General features: G+C 38.6%; 1 pseudogene; it reads left to right on the forward strand.

The window, feature by feature from the left end:
• The first annotated feature begins 751 nt into the window (after window positions 1-751).
• The window catches only part of LOC150004336 (uncharacterized), a 64,723-nt pseudogene continuing 45,476 nt past the window's right edge, over window positions 752-19,998 (forward strand).

The following is a 19,998-nucleotide window of genomic DNA, read 5'->3' on the forward strand; positions in this document are numbered from 1 at the left end:
TCTGCTCTGTGGGGTGATGACTTCTGACGACCCTGAGTGGGCTCTTAATCCAGACCCCCCCCACCCCCCACCCCCGGCGCGCGACTCTGGCGAAGCCAGTTTTGGCTCTTCTCCCTGGGTCCTGGAATTTTAGCCTTTTTAGTGCTGAGGCCTTAGGAGAAAACCCAGGCCGCGGGTGAGTTTCCTCCCTATGAGCTGTTCCCTTGCCCGCGGTTTATTCCAAGTAGAGGTTGCAAAGGAAAACACTAGAGGTCAGACACGAATGTTGGTACATTCGCCCGGGCCTTTCACCCTCACCCCCTAGCCCAAACAGATGGCTAGGCCAGGACACCTGCGACGCGACCGCAGCCGCCGCCTCCGAGCAGCTCTCCGGACGAGGGCCACAGTGTCGGATCAAATAAGGTCACCTGACGTTTTGGTTTCAGATCGCTCAGTCCCCCGCCCAAAGAACCTTTCTCTGGGACCTTCGGTCTATTCGGAGAACAGAGCTTCGGATCCTCGCTTCTCGCCCTCGGCCCGGGAACCTGATCGGGAGACTCCTTTCCAACTCCGTTTTTTATTTTATTTTTTTGTTTGTTTTTTCGGGTTACCATCGCCCAGACCTCCTTCTGCCCTGCACACCTTTCTCCCGAGCTCGGAGTTTATGAAAATGTAACTCAACTCTTTGCCAGAGTTGTTGCTAATTAGTGGATAATAAACTTCTGTAGCCAGGGCACAAAAGTCTTTTAAAAGTGCAAAGGTGTTCTTTGTTATGGCATCAGAAAATGGATTAGCATATCAATTGGACTGGGGGGACCGGACAATGAGCCCTCCTCCCCCTTCGCTGCGCTAAGTTCACCGCCCGGCTTTGCCACCTCCTCCTCCTCTTTCTGCCCTTCCTCCTCCTCCTCTTCCTCTCACGGCTCAGAGAACTGTCAAGGAGTGGTTGGGGAGCGCAGGGCGGTTGGCCGGGCCGAGCGGGCAGGCGCAGTGCGAGCTTCCCGCCGCCCACCTAACCGCTTGGCCTGAGCGGCGCCCTAGCCCTAGCCCTAGCCCTTGCCCCGCACCCAGGCACGCGCTGAGAGTAGGTGGAGGAGCATGGCGGGGCGCGCAGGGACACGGACCCCGAGCGATGCTGGGCAGGGCGGCCGCGAGGGCGCGAACCCGGCCTGTCCTTGAGAGCGGCCTCGCGCGGCCCCCATGCCGCGCCCCCCTCCCGCAAGCCCTCGCCGTCTGCTTCCCCCGGGCCACGCGAACCCCCGGCAGCCGTTCCACTCCTTGGGCACTTGGGAGCCGCCGGCGCGCAACGTCCTGCGGCCTTTCTCGCCGACCTGCTGACCTCCCGGCCCTCGATTGCCCGCGTCCGGCCGCTAGCAAGTGTTCGGGGCCAGCTGAGGCCTTCAGTCTCGAGGCGGTCCTGTCCTCGGGGCTGCAGGTCCGCTCGGGTGGTCCCGGAGGGACCTTCTCGCTCGGGGGCCGCCGAGGCTAGGAGGCCGGAGAAGCCAGGTCTAGCGGGGCCTGGCCAACTCTGGGCGCAACCTCGCCTGACCTCGACGTCCCCAGCTGCTGCCCCTCACCCAAGCCGGCCCTGGGAAAGCCGGCTCCTTGGGCCGACGGAAAATTCGGAAAGCCTGCCCCGGCCAGGTGCAGGGAAGCAGAGCTGGAGCAAGCGTCTTGGAGGCGGAGACGTGGCCCAGGCCTGCGGGGCCCTGGCCCCCACTCCCTCCGTGACCCCACCCGGCTGTCTCTCCCTAAGCCGCGCCGGGGCAGGGCCGCGGGGCTTGGGAGAGAAGCAGCAGGGAGCCGCGCGGGAAGGAAGGCGGAAGGGAACTAGTAGCGACGGCGCGCTTTGCTCGCTGGCGGCCGAGCGGGACCCGCCACTTCCCGGCCGGCCGCTCACTTCTGCGCCCGCATTCCCGGTAGCCCCGGCCACCCCGGCCAGGAAGCGTTTTCTTTTCTGTTTCTTCTCCCCTCCCCCCTTTCCCCTTTCTCCCTAGAGACAGCTTTCGTCCTCTAAGTGCATTTCAAAAAAAAAAAGGAAATCTCCGAAGCTCTCCTTTTTCTCGCGTCTCGCCGCCTCCTTTTACACTGACTGGTGTTCGGCGAACGAGCGCGAAACTCACACAAGTTTCTCCGAAAACGAACCGCTTTAACTGCCGGGAGGAAAAATGTTGGGGGGAAAAGTGGAGGCCGTTGGTTCCCTAAATGCAAAACATCAGAGAGGAATGTGAAAAGAGCTTTACTTTCCCTGCGAAATCTCCATTGTTGCTTGGCAAACAATGGGAGCCCGGGCGACTGTAGGACTGTGAGAATGAATAGGCGATCCGCGGGATGTGTGCGGGTCAGTGCTTGGGGTCCCGGGCCTAAAGCCCCTTTCTCAGCTTGCCACAATAAACCAGAGCAAGGTTTAGTCTTTACTGGGTCACCGGCCATCCTCTATTATTCAGCACTTCACAACAAAAAACACTTATTAATCAGCGCTGACCAGAGGCCCCTTGTGAAACAAGAGAAGAGGGGAGAGAGAAGGAGAGTGAGAGGGGTGAAAAGAAGATTGAGAAGCCCTGGACAGTTCTTTCTAAAGCCAGAGCAATCATAGGATACTTTCCTCCAGTGGCCAAAGTTTATTTGACACAACAAAGTTTCCAATCAGGCCACAGAGACCCGGATCTCTCCTCATTTGCCTTACTCTCCGTCTCTTCCTCCGAAGATTTTTGGAGACTTTGTTGCGAGGAAAGATCTTTAGGTCAAATTGCTCAGGCCTGATCTTAAAGATCTAATTGCTATTGGAAGAGAAGCCTGTTTCCCAGCTGGGCCTCCACTCTGGAGATGGCACAAGGAAGACTGTCCAGCTCTGCTCTGGGCACCCTGCTGATGGATGAGGTGTCAGGCCAGTAGTCATGTGAGGACTGGTTTCCAAATGGTATGAGCAGTAGTCAAACGTGGTTCTTAATGGTGATACTGAATGCAATCTGTAGATTTTCTACTTCATGTTTCAGTCTGGCTATATGAAACAACTAAACTTGCTTGCTAGAATCAAGAGGAACTGATTATTCCTATGCTTAGACAAGGATTTAAAGGAAAGAATGTGATGAATAGTTTTAGAGAATAAAATGGTTCAGAATGTTTCCTACTACTAAAATCAGTGGGTTCTTGCTGGATTTTGATAATTTTTGCAGTTTGGTGTTTGTAACTTAATTGTATTTCTTTCATTTATCTGGTTACATGATCGTTATGAACATATACTCAGACAGACATGGACACTCATATACATCAAAGTGAAGTGCTACATACATCAGCTTTATGGATGAATTTCATCCCTTTGGAACTCAGCTAGATACTTTTGATGACAAAATTTTGTCGCTTTTTGATTTGGGGTTAGAAGTCAATATTTCTTGGTTATTCTGTCTGTCGTACATTACTCAGGTTGTAATTTAGCCAAGTGAGCAAAGCTCTTTTGTAATGGCTGATGTGTACAAGTGAACAGAGGCAGCAGATATTGAATCATGGTTGTCAAAAGATGTAAAACAATTATTTTCTTAAAGAAATAGAAGTGAATGTCAAAGCAGTATTCTTTCAAGTTTAAAATTTTGTTTGTGTGCACTTTTGGATTTCTGTGTAACATAGCAAAGCATTTCACTTGTTATGATTCAAAGAATCCTTTAAACTCAGAAAATGTATGAGTAGGGGACTGTGAGTTCAGCAAATTAAGCTGTAGAACTAGATGGCTTGGTAATGAAAGCAAGAAGGCAGAATTACTTGGTAGTAAAGTACACCAGTATTTACCAGCGTTTATGTAGTAAATGCAAAAATGAGTTGCCATGGTTTGGTCTCAGAAAGTGTTTTACTTAAATGCCTAGTATTTCAGATTGGCTTTTTTATGTAGAAAATATTGTGTTACTCAGATTTTGCAGAGCTCAACGGTTCTTGCAATGGAGTAATCAACTCTTATCTGAATTATTTAAAGCCTGGGATTAAAGGCCTTGGAGTTGAATGCTGACAAGCTCTCACATGTAGGCAGGGGAAAGTTAAGTATTCTTTTCTTCCTGTATATACTTTGAAAATAATTTGGTCAAGTGTAGTGAATTATTTTTAAAATTTATGCATAGGAAACAATGAATAATGCTTCTATAAGTTGCTTTCCAAATGAACAAGTAAGGTCATTCATAAAATAATAGGAATCTGTTTAATACAAAACAGTGTACCACCTAAAATACATTGTTTTTAAAGGATTATCTTTTAAAACACATATTTTCTAAAACACATATTTTCTAGAGAAATCTTCACTGTTTCAAAAAGTGTTAAGGGTGTGGATACACACTATATTCATTCAACAAATTTATTTGTACAACATGACAATTTTATGTCATGTTTTTCCTTTTAGTATTTTTGGCTGTCTTCCTAATTCGCTTAAAGGAAACTGTATTCCATTTGTATGTGCATTTTTACTTGTAAATTGAAGGTATGTACTAAATGGAGCTAACCATTCACAGATTATCTTCTGAGTGAGTTCTGTTGAATAAGCAAATAGTTGAAAAAAAGCTTTAATCATAATATATAATACATTGAATGTGTATATATATCACCACACAGCACATCATTTTAACACAGTTATAGACTACAGATTCTTTTTCTCTTTTCCCCTTTTCTTTCTTTCTTTTTTTTGGGGCGGGTGTTTGAAAAATTAAATAAATAGCATTGTAATGACATTCCCTTAAACATGCCATTGAATTTGTATGGAAATTGGAATAGCTTCCACATTTGTCAAAGGAGAAAAGAGTAATACATAAGTATTATATTCAGCAAATGTTTAAAATAGAGAAATGTTATTTGTTGATTTTATTTACCATGGAAGCAATACTTATTAAATTTGGTATATCTTTATGAAACCATTGTTATTCTAAAGTACATTTATTCAGTACTACATACATATTGTTGCATTTTTTTAAAAAAGAAAACATATCTGTAACAAAAACCTTAAAATTACACAATAGATTTAACACATCATGAAAATTACTTCATAGGTATCCAGGTAATCTATATCCTGGAAACTTTTTTTAATAAAAATCCATCTGGACATTTAAAGAAATATGACATAGTTAAATAAATCTCAACTGCAAAAAGAAACAAATATCTTGATAGATAGAACTTGTGCATCTTTATCCAAATGAAGGTTAGATAACAAAGCTTATGGCTAAAAAATAAAAAATACACACAATCTGGTAAGTTTACTTTGAAACATATTTTAATTTTTGCATTTGTTTTTCTTCCTGACAGATACATATAATTCAGACATTTTCCCATCTTGACAGAATTTGTCAAATTCGGTTCCAATTTATATCAACATGATCTGACAAAGTACAGTATCAATAGGTTATCATGAAGTATAAACTCTACCAAATGTTGCTTTAATAATGCTGCTTTTTCTTTTATCTAAAAATAAATCAGTGCAGTTTTTCATGATTAGAGATAAGGTAGGAAGGAACTGATAGAAATTTGACTTGCCCCCCATGATTCACCCTGTTGCCAAAGAATTCTGGTTCCTAATACTTCTGTGGAGAGACTCAACCTGGTGCTTATTTATTTATAAACTTCTACCTCACTAGAGATTCACTTATGTTTAGGAAACTAGAACTCATGTGGTATGTGTTTATTTGATACTTTGATTTAAATATTTCATGAGTACGCCAAAAGTAATTTTTAATGAAAAAATTTCATTAGGGTTGCATGCATTTCATTTAAACATCCTGATGTATTTCTGTATAGTCCATGATATGACATCTCAGTTTTTGGAAACAAAGAAAAAGGAAGCTTCTGAATGAAACTTTATCCTCAAAATATTTTCATAATTCTCCTTAGTTCAACATTTCTATCAACGAATTGCGTTTTGATACATATGCTGAAATGTCCATTTCCTCTTCATGACAAGTTTTCACAAAAGGCTCCAAAGTTGTGTGTGTTAAAACTATTTAAATTTCAATGTTTTGTAGCTATTTACTATAAGTTTAAAGGGGGTATCCAGCACTCCCTTTACTGTAATTTTTAAAATGAAAGCTAAATTCTAGAAATGCCTACAAGATAAAATACATAAAATGAAACACTTCTGTATTTGGATATTTTACCTTGGGCAACCAGAGGCTGAGTCTATAAGATTGACACAAATATTTCTTTCAATTAAGGAGGAAATTTAGAGATACTATAGGAAACTAGCTGTGTTGAGGTTATGGCAAAGACTTAAGGTGTTTTTGTTTGCTTTGCTTTGTTCTTGTGTTGTTAGGGAGTGGAACGTAGCTCAGTGTCTTTGAACTGCTCTGGTTCCCCTAATATGTTTTATTGCTTTTGTAGGAATACTAGTAGGGGTAGGGCTGTTGGAGTGGAGAAGGGTGGGCAGTAGACTCTACTGAACCAGTCTCCCTGTGTTAGAAAATGATCCATTTTTCAAGTTTTTCTTTCTCTAGTATTCTCATGCCTCTCCACTCAAAGTGCCTAAGAGACCCCCAGAAAACTAAGCTCTGGTAAAAATCATTTGTTCTGTACCTGACAACAATGGCATCAGGAGACAGAAGAATGACTCAGGTTTCATGTCGGGATTGACCCTTTGGAGTGTATTCTGATCTGCAGAAAAGTTATGCTATATGTATGTGCACGATGTTTTATTTACCAGTAGTTATACATTGCAGATGTATGTGTACCATGTTTAAAATTAGAGAACACTTGAACATACTTGAACATATGTTGTAAGAAAAAGCATTAGAGGGGACAAGTTCTTAGCTATGGAGAAGGAAAAAATACATAGCCATGAAAATATATAAGGACACTGCATTGAAAACAGCTTGAATCAAACTTCAGCCCTGAAGAGCACAGTTACCTGAAGTTTGTGAATATCCCAAGAGTTTTTCTAGATACGCTAGCTCTTTATGAAAGGTAAACTTTTATAAAACCGGCCAGCTGAAAACCTACTCCATCTCAACTGCTTTTTATCCCAAGGTGGTTCAGTGATCCCCTGAGACCTAGAAATAAACAGGTTTTTTGTTTTGTTTTGTTTTGTTTTGTTTTGTTGTACATACACATCACCACAGGGCTTATCCAGGACAAGTCATTCCAGGGCATCCTGAGAGGAATTGAGATTGGGGCGGTGGGACAGGATCAGAAAGGCTGCTAAGCTTGACATGCCAGGTTCCTTGGGCCTTTGTGAAGGACCTTGCTCTCAGGAACAGAGCCAGAATTTCTTCAAAGTGGTAGGGTAATAGCAATTTCATGCTTTGGTATGGAGCTGGGTTTGCTAACATTAATACTAATGATTCATACAGCTTTAAAGAAAATGAGCTATGTGATTAAGCTTTCCTGTTCTCTCCCATCACCTCTTCTTCTTTCTCTTCTCCTTCTCTGTCCCCATCTCTTTCTCCTTCTCTTCCTTCCCTTTCAGACTATAACAGCATGGAATAAGCCCTGTGGACAGATACATACCCTGCTATTGGTTTATTTGCTTTGTTATTTATACTTAAAAACCTATCAGGTAAGGGCTGAAATGAAGTGTCTTTACTCATCTTTTTTTTTCTACTTCTTTCTTCTGAATGTTGCACTCTTCAAAGAAGCTAAATGTCTTAGACTAGTGTATTTACTCAAAGCCTCACCCTGGAGTCTTGAGGTCTGGCCAGAGGCATGGGGAAGATAAAATTGCAGGTGTGGTTTTCTTTTAGGGTGGGCTTAGGTGCCCTGGAGTTTACTAATCTGAGGCATATATCTGGGAATTTCTAAACACAGTCTCAAACCTTTAGGGATTCTCCTTGTTTTAAAAGTTCTTCTGGATTTGAAAAGAAAGGGAATGAGTTGCCCTTGTTGGATAATGCTATTTTGATCATGTCCCCATCTTCTGGAGTGTGTTTATATGTGTGGATGTATGTAAGGATGAAGAGAGAGAGGGAGAGAGAGGAAGGAGAGAGATGATGATAGGAATAGTTGTTGAGATATGAGAATAGCCTTAGTTAAGTCAGAATGCATACACATATAAACATGATCATCAAGGACTTTTTAGAGCATCAGAACAAGTCAAACAAACCAAGAGAAATAATCATACAGCTTTACAATGTCTCTAGTTTGGAAATGTACATCTATAGGTGGATGAATTGCCTGGGAAAGAGAATTGCTGGGTTCTAAGAAAGGTATACTCCAACCTTTAGGTAATACTGAAGGAAGGTGGTAAGGAAAGAGAAGTGACATTCACTTGGGTTTACTATATGTCAGATGTTCTGGCGGTCTCTTTTACAGCACATTATTTCATATATTCTCACCAGAACCCTTGAAGGTAAGGATTAATTTTTCTTCATTTTAGAGATGAGTAAACTGAAGCTCTGGAGGGTTATATAACCTAACCACGGTCACGCAGCTAACACATTTTTGAATCTAGATTAGAATTCAAATGAGCTTGTCTCCAGAACCTATATTGTTTTTCTTAAATCAGAAATATATCACATAATTTATTTTTTTCATACTCATTAATGACAAAAGTAAGTATGTAATTATCACATATTTTCCAGACTCATCTTTCTCTATACTCTCTTCCCTGTGGTTATTTCATACTCTGTCAGAGGGACAGGGCCTCATGCTTTTCCATACACGCCTACCCCAAAGCTCTGTTCTTTGGCTCAAACTGTTCAGTTTACCCACAATGCCTTGGACAAACCAGAACACTGACTTGGGTCGCAATTTAAGGGTATGAATGACAAATTTGGGGCAAAACCTGTTTATATACACATAAATACATGACTTGGTATTTTATATTGCATTAAACTTAAAACAGAGAAAGTGGGCAAAGGCGGTAACAATGTTGCTTTTTAGAAATTTAATTTGGGGATGTGATAATTCCTTTTCCTTCTTTTTCAAGTTTTTAAATATTTATTTTTAAAAAGCGTCCCCCCCACCCATCCTGTTTCACATCTGAATTTACAATCTAGCCAACTAAATCATGTTTCTGGTTTCAAGGGCTTCAGCTACTTTTTTTGAGGTTAGGCACCTTTTAGCAGTAGAATTAACTCTTTCAAGCCCTCAGTTCACTATGTTGCACTTATTAAATGTTTGGTATTTAGTGCTTAATTCTCAAAGAAAGGGAAAATAAGAGTATGTTAGTAATATACCTATATTGCATAGAGTTCTTTACATACGAGTATACTTTTGTATATTGAATATAATTCTCTGCTTCAGTTTTTTTTATCATGAGAGTAACAATCCTGATTTTAATGGGACCTGTACAATGTTATTAATATTGGTAGAACACCTTGAGAATGATAAATAATATTAAGTGTAAGAATTCAAAAAATGCTGAGTTAGAAAACATTTAGCTTCAAGTTAAATTAATGCTTCTAGTTTTTAATTGAAACTTTAATTTTCTACAAGATTTCCATAATAAAGTCTTTAAATGACTATTACTCATATACAAAGACTATTTCTGAAAAAAATAAAACCTTAATGGAAGTAATGTAAGAATTATTTTATTGATCTAAAAGCTCAGAGGAAAGGTAGGTTAAAAAGAGAGTATTATTTTTTATAATTAAAGTATTTTAGTGATTAAAATGATTTAGTAAATGAGGATAGAAACATGAAAGAGAGAACATTAAAATTTAATGTAGTGGTTTTCGGTCAGAAATTAAACATTGTAGATCACACCAAATATATATATATATAATATTCTTAGAAGTTAGGCTTTTGGGTACAAATTACTGTTTGTTTACTGCTTAAAATCCAGGACTGAAGGTTATTGTGGGGAACACAGGAAAAGAAACAGTAAGGGCACATTCTCACTTAAATTTCTTCAGACTAGTAATCTAATGTTTGGTGGACAAAATGGTAGTCCAATAATTTTTAAATCCTGAATTGTATTTGGAATAAGATCTCAGGTGAGCCAGTGTAGCTCTTTGATTTTATTTTCTTCGTCTGCAAATTGGAGATCAAATTGCTGACTTGCAATTCATAAATATTAATTAATTCATGGGTTAGGACATTGGTAATAAATTCCCTTTTTAAAACCCAGTTTTCAGGGCTTCATACTCAGACATGCTAAAGATGTAGAAGTTTTGTGTTTATATATAATGCACCTCAATATTTGGGTTGTTCAAATGTGTACCCAGCAGACTCAAAACACAAATGTGTTTCTTGGATGGCTTCTTGCTGGTTTCAAGCTAACCAAATCACAATAGAACTTCGGGTAGAGAACACTAAATTCTACTGGTTTCTCTTATGAGGCTTAAGATTTATATGTGTGTTTGTGATTGTGTGTGCATGCACTTATATATGCACTTTTTTTTTTTGTTGTTGTTGTTGTTTGGTTGGTTTTTGCCTTTTAGGTAGAGATGTAGAAAGATATATTGAGGGAAATAAGCCACCAAATCACAATAAATCTAAGCAAGCACCTGTCTCTGGTTTCTAATATGTATGCAGTGTTCGAAGGCATGGCAGCGTCACCTGTGAGTCAGCAGGCAGGGTTTTAAATGGAAGTGGTTGTATCTGACCTGCTTAATCTGATTTTAAGGAATGTTTCAGGTTTTCAGGAATTAACTTTATCATGATAATGTTATTCATGCAGGGAAATAAATTAGACCATGTGGTAGCCTTCTAGGGTAAGTGGGTTTCACATGTATGTGGTGTTATGGAAAAGGCACTGGATGGGGATCAGGTGCCTCCATCTCTGAGGCCTGGCTTCACCTCTAACTAACGGAATGAGGTAGGAGTGGTGGCAATTTTCTCAACTGCAAAATGAGTGCACTCCCTTAACATCATGCTCCCCTCATCCTGCAACCCAGATCTCTTAATTTCCAGGGGGATACCCTGCATATTGCTTTACCCTATCTTTCCAAAGGTGTTTCTTTGGTCCAGTAATCAACTCCAAACAAACTACATGGTAGGGAGTATTGCCTGCAGAGAGCTGTGCACATATTCAATAAATACATGTTGCTTGAAATACTTGATGATTAATTAACCATCTAGAAAAAGCCTGTGATCAATGTTGATGACTAAGCCTTAATGGCAAAATAGTTCAAATTTATTGAGTACCACTAATGTGCCAGGCACTTTATTTGTAGTTTGCATATGATACCTCATTTAAGCAATCATCCAGGAAACACATCTAAATCTTCCTGGAGTTTTGACATTAAGGTATCATTGGCTATTCTCAGGAAAAGTCTTTCCTATTAGACTTGTTTGGAGCTTCCCTCATATCATTTGAAGAATTCAATAATGGCACATAGATTTGCATTGGAAGAAGAAAGCAGGACTAAATATCCAAAGAAAACTGAAACTAAAGCATTCAATGATTAAATTGCATCTTGAAAGCTCTAGCCAGTATCATGATCAAGCCACAAGCCAGAATCTTTCTCATCATCCACAGTTTTTTGTTTTTTAAATTCTCTCACTAGTTAGGCAGGAAGGGGATTTTTAAAAATTCCAACATGTAAATATCTCAAGAATCCATTTTCTCCTCTATCCATGGAATAATTGTTTCAGTTCAGACATTTATCATCTCTCTTGTGGACTGTTATAATAGCTTCCTCAATGTTCTCTCTTCTCACCCTTTTCTAATCTATTGTCTTTCCTTGCTGTCAGATTGTTTTCTAACGCTCAAACGTATCATGCTTAAAATTCTTCAATAGTAGTTTCTTTTTACATCTTACACAAGACATTGTCTCTTTGCCATCTCTGTTCCAGGAGGAGGATGCTGCCCCAATCCTCTGGTGTCTGTGCACTTTGATATAGATTTCTTTTAGCAAATTTATTTTATGGATGTTTCTCCTATTGGTTTGTGAACCTTCTTTGTATAATGAAACATCTTTGAGTCAATCAATGATTGGCATATTGTTAATAATTGTTGAAGAAATAAAGAATTTGGGAAGCCTGAGTTATTTTCTGTGTTTAGTTGAGGAGACGTAAAGATTTATTTTTCTTTCTGTGACTATCAACAAAAGCCTGATAGAATTTTTCTTTTTAAGCTTCAGTTTTCCTGCCACACTAATATTTCTCCCAGAGGTTCTATGTTGTTTGGCCAGTTTTAGAGTTTAACCTCACGAGAATTTCAGCATTTCAAGGCTTCATGATTTTGTTGATTTGTAAGTCAGCACACTTTTTTCTTTAGCTACTTTATTTAGAACAGGATATAGCTAACCAGGTTAGTGGAGATGATTTGGGATCTGAAAGCCTAAGCAGTAGAGTCAGAAAGAGTTAGTTTCTAATGATGATTCCATTATTTATTAGTCGTGTGAGCTTGAGTGCATTTCTTAGCCACTTTGAACGTTAATCCCCTTTTCTGTACAATGGAGATGGTTCTTAGGTTATAGAGCTGTTTCTGATCGTTCAATGTTATCACATGTGCAAAACATCTAGTGTAGTGCTTGGCATAAAGTGGACTCTCATAATAGTAGTTATTATTATTAGTAGTAGTATTTAATGCTCTGCTATAGGGCAGAGTAGCATCACAGTTAAAATTGCTTTTCTAATTCATTATCTGTTTGATTTTCATGAAAAAACACAACCCTATAATTTTGATCCATGAAAAGGTCTTTGTTCATTACTTTAGAATTCCTGATAGGCAACTTATTTGGCCGGATGACAGTTAGGCAGGTCCCAGAAATAACTATTTCAGGATTAATTCTTCAAGGCCTGATCCCTTTTTCCAGTAGTAGGAACTGAAGTCTTAGGGCCAAGATTACCCTGAGAGTCAAAAATGAATTCCTAGTCCAAAAAGAAAATATTTCCAGGGCTGAGCACAGGCTGGTACAAGGGGCTGCAGGAGGAAACATTCTTAGAATGACCTGAATGAAGATGAGGGGAGAAAGGAGCAGAGAAGGAGACTTTCAAAGGTCCCGCAGAAGTTTCTCAGATCTGCAAAACCTTGAACTTTGGGACTTAGAATTGCTATGCTTTAGCAAGTGAAGCTAATGGATAATGTATTTGGGAGCCTTTTGTAATATGTTTAGAAGAGATAGCCAAAGGTTTTTATAGCGTTAAGGTGTTTCCTCAATTTTATTACCAAACTTCTTCACCTTGTCATACTTCCTGACATCCCATGAAATAGGGACTTGTCTTTGTTAATGAGCTTCTTTTCATACACAGATGGGCAAAATGCATCTCAAATTTAATTTGTCCAAAACAGAGCTCTTGAGTTTCTACCTTCCTTGAAACCTAACCTCTGCAAATCTTTCCAGTTTTTCCCTCTCGGTAAAAGACACATTCATTCACCTGAATTCATTTCTTACCCCTTCTCCATCCATCCATCCATCTATCCACCCTATCAGTTCTCCCTACAAAATATTTCCTAAATATGATTACTTCTCTCTATCTTTAGCACTGTCATTTTACATTGAGCCACAATCATTTCTCTCTTGACCTACTGCAATAATTGGCAAACTGGTCTTCTTATTATTACTTGATTTGCCCATCCTCCACAGAACTGTCAGAGTAAGCTATTGAAATAAGTGCATCAAGAGGTGCAAATAGGTAGTTACAGAGCAGCTATAGGGATGTAAAATAACGTACAGTATAGGGAATGGAGTAGCCAAAGAACTTAAACACATGACCCATGGACATAAACAGGGGTGTGGGGATTGTCTGAGGGAGTGTGTTGGGGGGTGCTGGGTGGAGGGGGACAAAGGGGGAAATTGGGACAATTTTAATTGCATAATTAATAAAATATAATTTAAAAACTGTAAATCAAATTGCAAGGCTCCACTGCTCTAAACCATACAAAGCTTTCCATCACACTCAGAATAAAATCCAGAGTCCTTGCAATAACCCACAAGGCCCTACATGATTTACCTGCCACCTACCCCTTCTAGTTCCTTTTTTTCTTCTCCACTCATTTTTTTTCCCCAGCCATATTGGCCTTCTTATTCTTGAACCTTGGTATTATGAAACTAAAGACTTTCCCTCATAACTGGTTTCTAATAAGTTTAGAGCTAAATTTATGGTCTACATCTAGTAAGACTGTAACAATACATATTCTCACTATCATTTTCTATTTCTTTTACTTTGATGAACTAAAACTGAAATATAGCTCTTACTCTCTTTCTTATTGCAAAATCAATATATATGTTTATGATAGGAAAATCAAGAAATACAGTAAAAACATAGAACAATATTCTTGCTACAGTACCCCCTCCAATTCCAAACCTCTGGTGACTCCCCATTACATTTATTATAAAGTTTCAACAACTTGAGATGAGTTAAATATCATGCTTTCTGATTACGTCCAGCCTCATCTTTCAGCTCTTCTTTACTTGACTACCTTCTGTTCATTCTTCAGGTTTCAGTGGAAATGTTAGGAGGCTTTCTCAGATATCTCATCTGTGAGCCTTTGACCTCACTAAATCCTAGCACTCTATTGTAAGATGATGATGTTGCCCTTTTTGGAGGACAGGGGCAGTGTCTTTCTTATACTTCATTGTATCCACAGCTTTAGCTTAGTATTGGTCTATAGAAACCTCTTAATGAATATTGATGAGTGAGTGAATAAATGAATGGAGAGACACTCTTGCTGGGGGAGTGTTTTTGAAAGTATCTGTCCAGGGTTTACTTGTACAACTAATATATTATGAGAGATGGACAGGGAGTAGGTGTGAATTATAAAACACTTTAAACAGGTTCACTTTAGGGGATAATATTGTTGGGATCTTTTCTCTTGGAGTACACTCCCAAAAATTCAAGATTGCCGAAGCCCTTTTTTTGATAGGGGATCTCTTCAGTCATTTCCCCCTCAGTGCTATTCATGGAAACTATTGAGCTTGAGTACTTGAACATGACAGAATCAAACAAAAAGTTGGAGAACCAGAACATGACCTTTGTCACCATTCTAATTTTATTGACTCACAGTATTCATTTTATTGATTTATAAAATCAATGATGTTTTCTTTGTGTCCATAGCTGGGTAGCAAGCATTGTGAGTTTGCAGCAAATTTGTAACTATATTTTCTGGCTCAGTCTGTCATCAGAATGATGGAGATTTGGCTCAAAAGTAATATATTTTCTGAATAAAATATCTTTCATTTGGCTCCACCATATTTATGTAGTAGTTAAATCTTTGCTCCAGGCAGAAGTGATGTCAACAACACTATTTATAGAAACAGCAATATGCAAGGATGGGAAATATGGATGGTTCTAGTACACAGTTCATTCTAGATTTCCTGGTCTTTTATAAAATTATCTAAATTATCTCTTTATATGCAGATGATTTTTATGACAATGAAAAAGAAAGCAGATTAAATTTAGAGAGATAATCTATAGTGTTTTAGGTTGGAGGCCACTATGATGAAACAGATTTCAAATGTTATTTTTTATTCTGTTTGACTTTCTATGAACAAAAATGGAGTCTTCTCCATCCAATAAATATTTCCTTCCTTCCTTCCTTTCCTCCTTCCTTCTTTCCTTCTTTTCTCTTTCTTTTTTTCTTTCTTTCTTTCTTTACTTTCTTTCTTTCTTTCTTTTCTTTCTTTCTTTCTTTCTTTCTTTCTTTCTTTCTTTCTTTCTTTCTTTCTTTCTTTCTTTCTTTCTTTCTTTCTTTTTTTATTGTCTACCGTGTATCATATAAACTTCCTAAACTTGCAAAACAACATGGTAGTTGGGAGTTTTCACTCCCAAATTACTGATGAGTAAATGAGGGTGCAGTGATGGTAAATAACCAAGATCACAAAGCTGAGGTTCCATTCAGATTTCTTTGACTCCAAAGTCCCTACTTCTACCACAAGAAGGATCTAGGAAGAATGATGGAATTGTCAATGGATGATCTAAAGTATTTTACAATGCTTAAAGGAAGCAGAGATTTTTTTCTCTAACATGCAAATTTGCATTATAAGTTGATGAATGAGTTTATTGTAAAGTTAGGAGAAAGTTCTCTTGGGGGTGAGGGCAGGTGCTCTGGTGAGAGAATAAGGTGTGATAAAACTGTGACATGGTTATTGAATCTTAAAGCTGAAAAAAGTAAGAACAATAAAAAAGGAGTTGAAAGTTAAGAAGTGAGGGTAGATTATAGATTCCTTAAGTCCTGTGGTTGATTAAGGAAACAGGAGAAGACAAGAAGTAAAAAGGTGAGTATCCTAAAGGGCAAATCCTAAAACTAGTCTTGGAAACAGAGCACAGTGCGACAGCCAAAGGAACAAAACAGGGAAAGTACAAAGAACATAGAATACTTTGATCAGGAGAGTATGGCCCAAGTTAGAAAACATATACCAATCATGATTGATATGAAAGGTGATGCTTACAAAGTGGTTATAGATCCTACTCTATAACCAGAAACAAAAAGGTGTTTCCCTCCAAAGACTATAGTAGGAAGAAACAAAGGCAATAAATGCTAAGACTAGTTAGCAGAAGCCAGGTAGACTAGATGAAGGCTAAGACTTGAATTGTCTTTTAATCCAAGGGCAGTGACAAATTTAGCCTCTTGGAAGGCTTTCTGACCAACCACTGGATTCCAAGATAAGTTGGCTACAGTCTCTGCTCTGGTGTCAACAAGGCCTCTTGTGAGGGGAGATGGAGGAGGGAGGGAATGAGACAAATGTGTGAACAGATAAATGACAGACAGTATAGTGAGTTATATAATATTGGGTTGGCTAAAAAGTTTATTTGGTTTTTCCCATAGGATGGCTTTAGGGGCACTTAGTTGTCTTTAATTTCATTCAAAACTATTTTGTTGGATTGTATTGTGACAGCTGTCATATCAGAAGGCATTAACAAAAACATCAGAACTGGTGAATTTTTGTGTAGCTATTTTAATATTGAAGATGGAAGAAAAGGTGCAACATATTCAGCACATTATGTTTTATTATTTCAAGAAAGGGAAAAACACAACTGAAACATCAAAAAAGATTTTGTGCAGTGTATGGAGAAGGTGCTGAGACTGATTGAATGTGTCAAAATGGTTTGTGAAGTTTGGTGCTAGATATTTCTCTCTGGACAATGCTCCATGATAGAGTAGACCACTTGAAGTTGATAGCGATCAAATCAAAACATTAATTGAGAACAATCAAAGTTATACCACACAGGAGATAGCCAACATACTCAAAATATTCAAATCAATAAAGTTATTGGTAAAAATTAAAAATGTGTCTTATTTTACAGAAAAAAAAAACCATATGGACTTTTTGGCCAACCCAATACCTGCATATACATAGAGGACACTTTGGAAATGTAAAAACAATCTGGACTATTTGAACAGAAACACACAGAAACTACTACATAAAGTCTTAAGTGTTACAGTAATGTTAGCAAAGTGCTATATACTGTTACAGTTACAGAAGAATTGATTCTTCCTGGTGGTTTAAGAAAACTCATTGAACAGGGGATGTTTGAGAGATCTTGAAGGATGAAAGTTTCTCCAGGCTGAGAATGAAATTAAGTACCAAGAACAAGGATGAGAATGCTGTGCCCTTGATCTTTCATGAAAAGATTCTCAGGCTACAAGAATAATCTACTCAGCCAGAGAAAGGCTTTCAAACTGTAGACTCAACCACATTCTTCTCTTCTGATTATTATTAAAATGATCCAGTGTAAGCAGTTTTTCAGCTCCTGTGATAGTTAAGCTTATAATGATTGGTTTCTTTGTACGAGTGTGTTTTGTTGTGGTGTCTACATCTACAGATAAAGCACAGGGAAAACCACTGGAGCTGTAATTTCTCCAGTGGTGATTGGAGAGAATTCTGTGTGTCTCTGATGGATGATAGAATCAAACATGAGGTGCATGAATGTATATGTCTGTATAAGGGTAAGGTGTGTATAGGCATCAGAGCCTGGGCAAAACCAAGGTACTGGGAAGAGGCTGTGATTCCTATTTGGTTCAGGCTTCTTTAACCACCTTTTGTTTAAGTTCATGTAGAAAGACTGTGCTGTCCAGTTATTTATTGGGTTGGCTAAAAAGTTTATATGTTTTTTTCTGTAAAATAAGAGATGTATTTTTCATTTTCACCAATAAATTTATTGATTTGTATATTGTGAGTATGTTGGCTATCTCCTGCAGGGTATAACATTGATTGTTCTCAATTAATGTCTCGATTTAATCTCTATCAACTTCAAATGGTCTACCTGACTATGGAGCATTGTCCAGCAAGAAATCTCCAGCACCAAACTTCACAAACCATTTTTGACATGTTCAATCAGTCACAGCATCTTTTCCATACTCTGTGCAAAATCTTTTTTTTTTTTTTACAATTCAGTTGCATTTTTGCTTTTCTTGAAATAATAAAGCATAATGTGCTGAAAATGTTTCCTCTTTTCTTCCATCTTCAATATTAAAAATGGCCACACAAAAATTCACTAATTTTGATAAGTTTTTAAAAAATGCCCACTGATATGACAGCTGTCACAATACAATCTAACAAAATTGTTTTGAATGAAGTTAAAGATAGCTAAGGGAGCCATCTTACAGAAAAAAACAAATGAAATTTTTGGCCAACCCAATAGCTAATAGTCTTTGCAGAGATCTAGCCTCAGCCAAGTCCATTTCTCATAAACAAAAGACCACATTGCATGTGAAGATACTCTGCCTTCCATAGTAAGAGAATCAAATGAGATAGACTTCTTCCAAAGATCAGATTTTAGTTTTCAAATTATTTTCTCTGGTTTAGGATACAGTGTAGAACATGTCTAGTTGGTTTGCCATTGCTCCTCATTGCTGCCCTATGGTGTAAAAAGTCAGGCACAGTATGTACCCAAAACTGTAGAAATGTCAGCATTTGCTACACTAATATATTAATTCCCATAATGGTGATTCAGAAACACATAGTGTGTATACACCATATGGGCCTAAAAGTTACAAAGATGAGTTTTTAGTATAAAGGTTAAAAATCTATTATTATACTTTTTCATAAACTAAATTTTAAGCATTCACTTTTTTAATTTACAGGTTATTTTATTACTGAAAGGACACATACTTTTTTTAAAGTATATTTTATTGATTATGTTGTTACAGAAGTTCCAATTTTTTTTCTTTGCTCCCCTCCACCCAGTACCCTGCTTCCCTCCAGCAATCCCACCACCCTTAGTTCATGTCCATGGGTTGTGCATATAAGTTCTTTGGCTTCACCCTTTCCAATATTATTCTTAACTTCCCCCTGCCTATTTTGTACCAACCGATTATTCTTCTTAATCCCTGTACCATATCCCCATTTCTCCATGACCCCCATCCCAGCTGATAACCCTCCAAATGATCCCCATATCTCTGATTCTGTTCCTATTCTGGTTTGCTTAGTTGGATTTTGTTTTTATTTTTTAGATTCAGTTGTTGATAATTGTTAGTTTGTTGTCATTTTAGTGTTCATAGTTTTGATCTTCTTTTTCTTAAGCAAGTCCCTTTGACATTTCATTTAATAATGGCGTGGTGATGATGAACTCCTTTAGCTTTACCTTATCTGGGAAGCACTTCATCTGCCATTCCATTCCAAATGATAGCTTTGCTGGATAGTATAATCCTGGTTGCAGGTTGCCTTTCATCACATTGAATACTGCTTGCCAGTCCCTTCCTGCCTGCAAAGTGTCCTCTGAGAAATCAGCTGATAGTCCTATAGACATCCCCCTGTAGGCAACTCTCCATCTCTCATGCTGCCCCCGGGACTTTCTCTTTATTTTTCACCTTTGACATCTCAATCATGATGCGTCCTGGTGTGGTCTCCTCTGGGTCCAGCTTGCCTGGGACCCTCCATGCTTCCTGGACCTGTATGGCCATCTCTTTAGAAAAATTTGGGAAGTTTTTCTCGCTTTTTTTCAATTATTGCTTCCTCATTCTGAACTGGTTGAATTTTTTTTCTTCCTTATGTTCCAAATCATTGATTTGAACCTCGGTTTTCTTCCCTTCACCATTGGTTTGGTGTAGATTTTCCTTTGTTTCACTTAGCACAGCCTTCACTTCTTCCCTTATGTGTCTGCCATACTCAAGCATATCTGTCAAGCCTGTGAGGATCTTTATCACCAGTGTTTTGAATTCTGCATCTGTTACATTGTCTATCTCCTCATCTGTGAGGTTGGCTATCTCCTCATCACTTATTTCTCCCACTG

Source organism: Furipterus horrens, unplaced genomic scaffold (assembly GCF_987537825.1).
Source record: "Furipterus horrens unplaced genomic scaffold, mFurHor1.1.pri manual_scaffold_7, whole genome shotgun sequence".
Lineage (NCBI taxonomy): Eukaryota > Metazoa > Chordata > Mammalia > Chiroptera > Furipteridae > Furipterus > Furipterus horrens.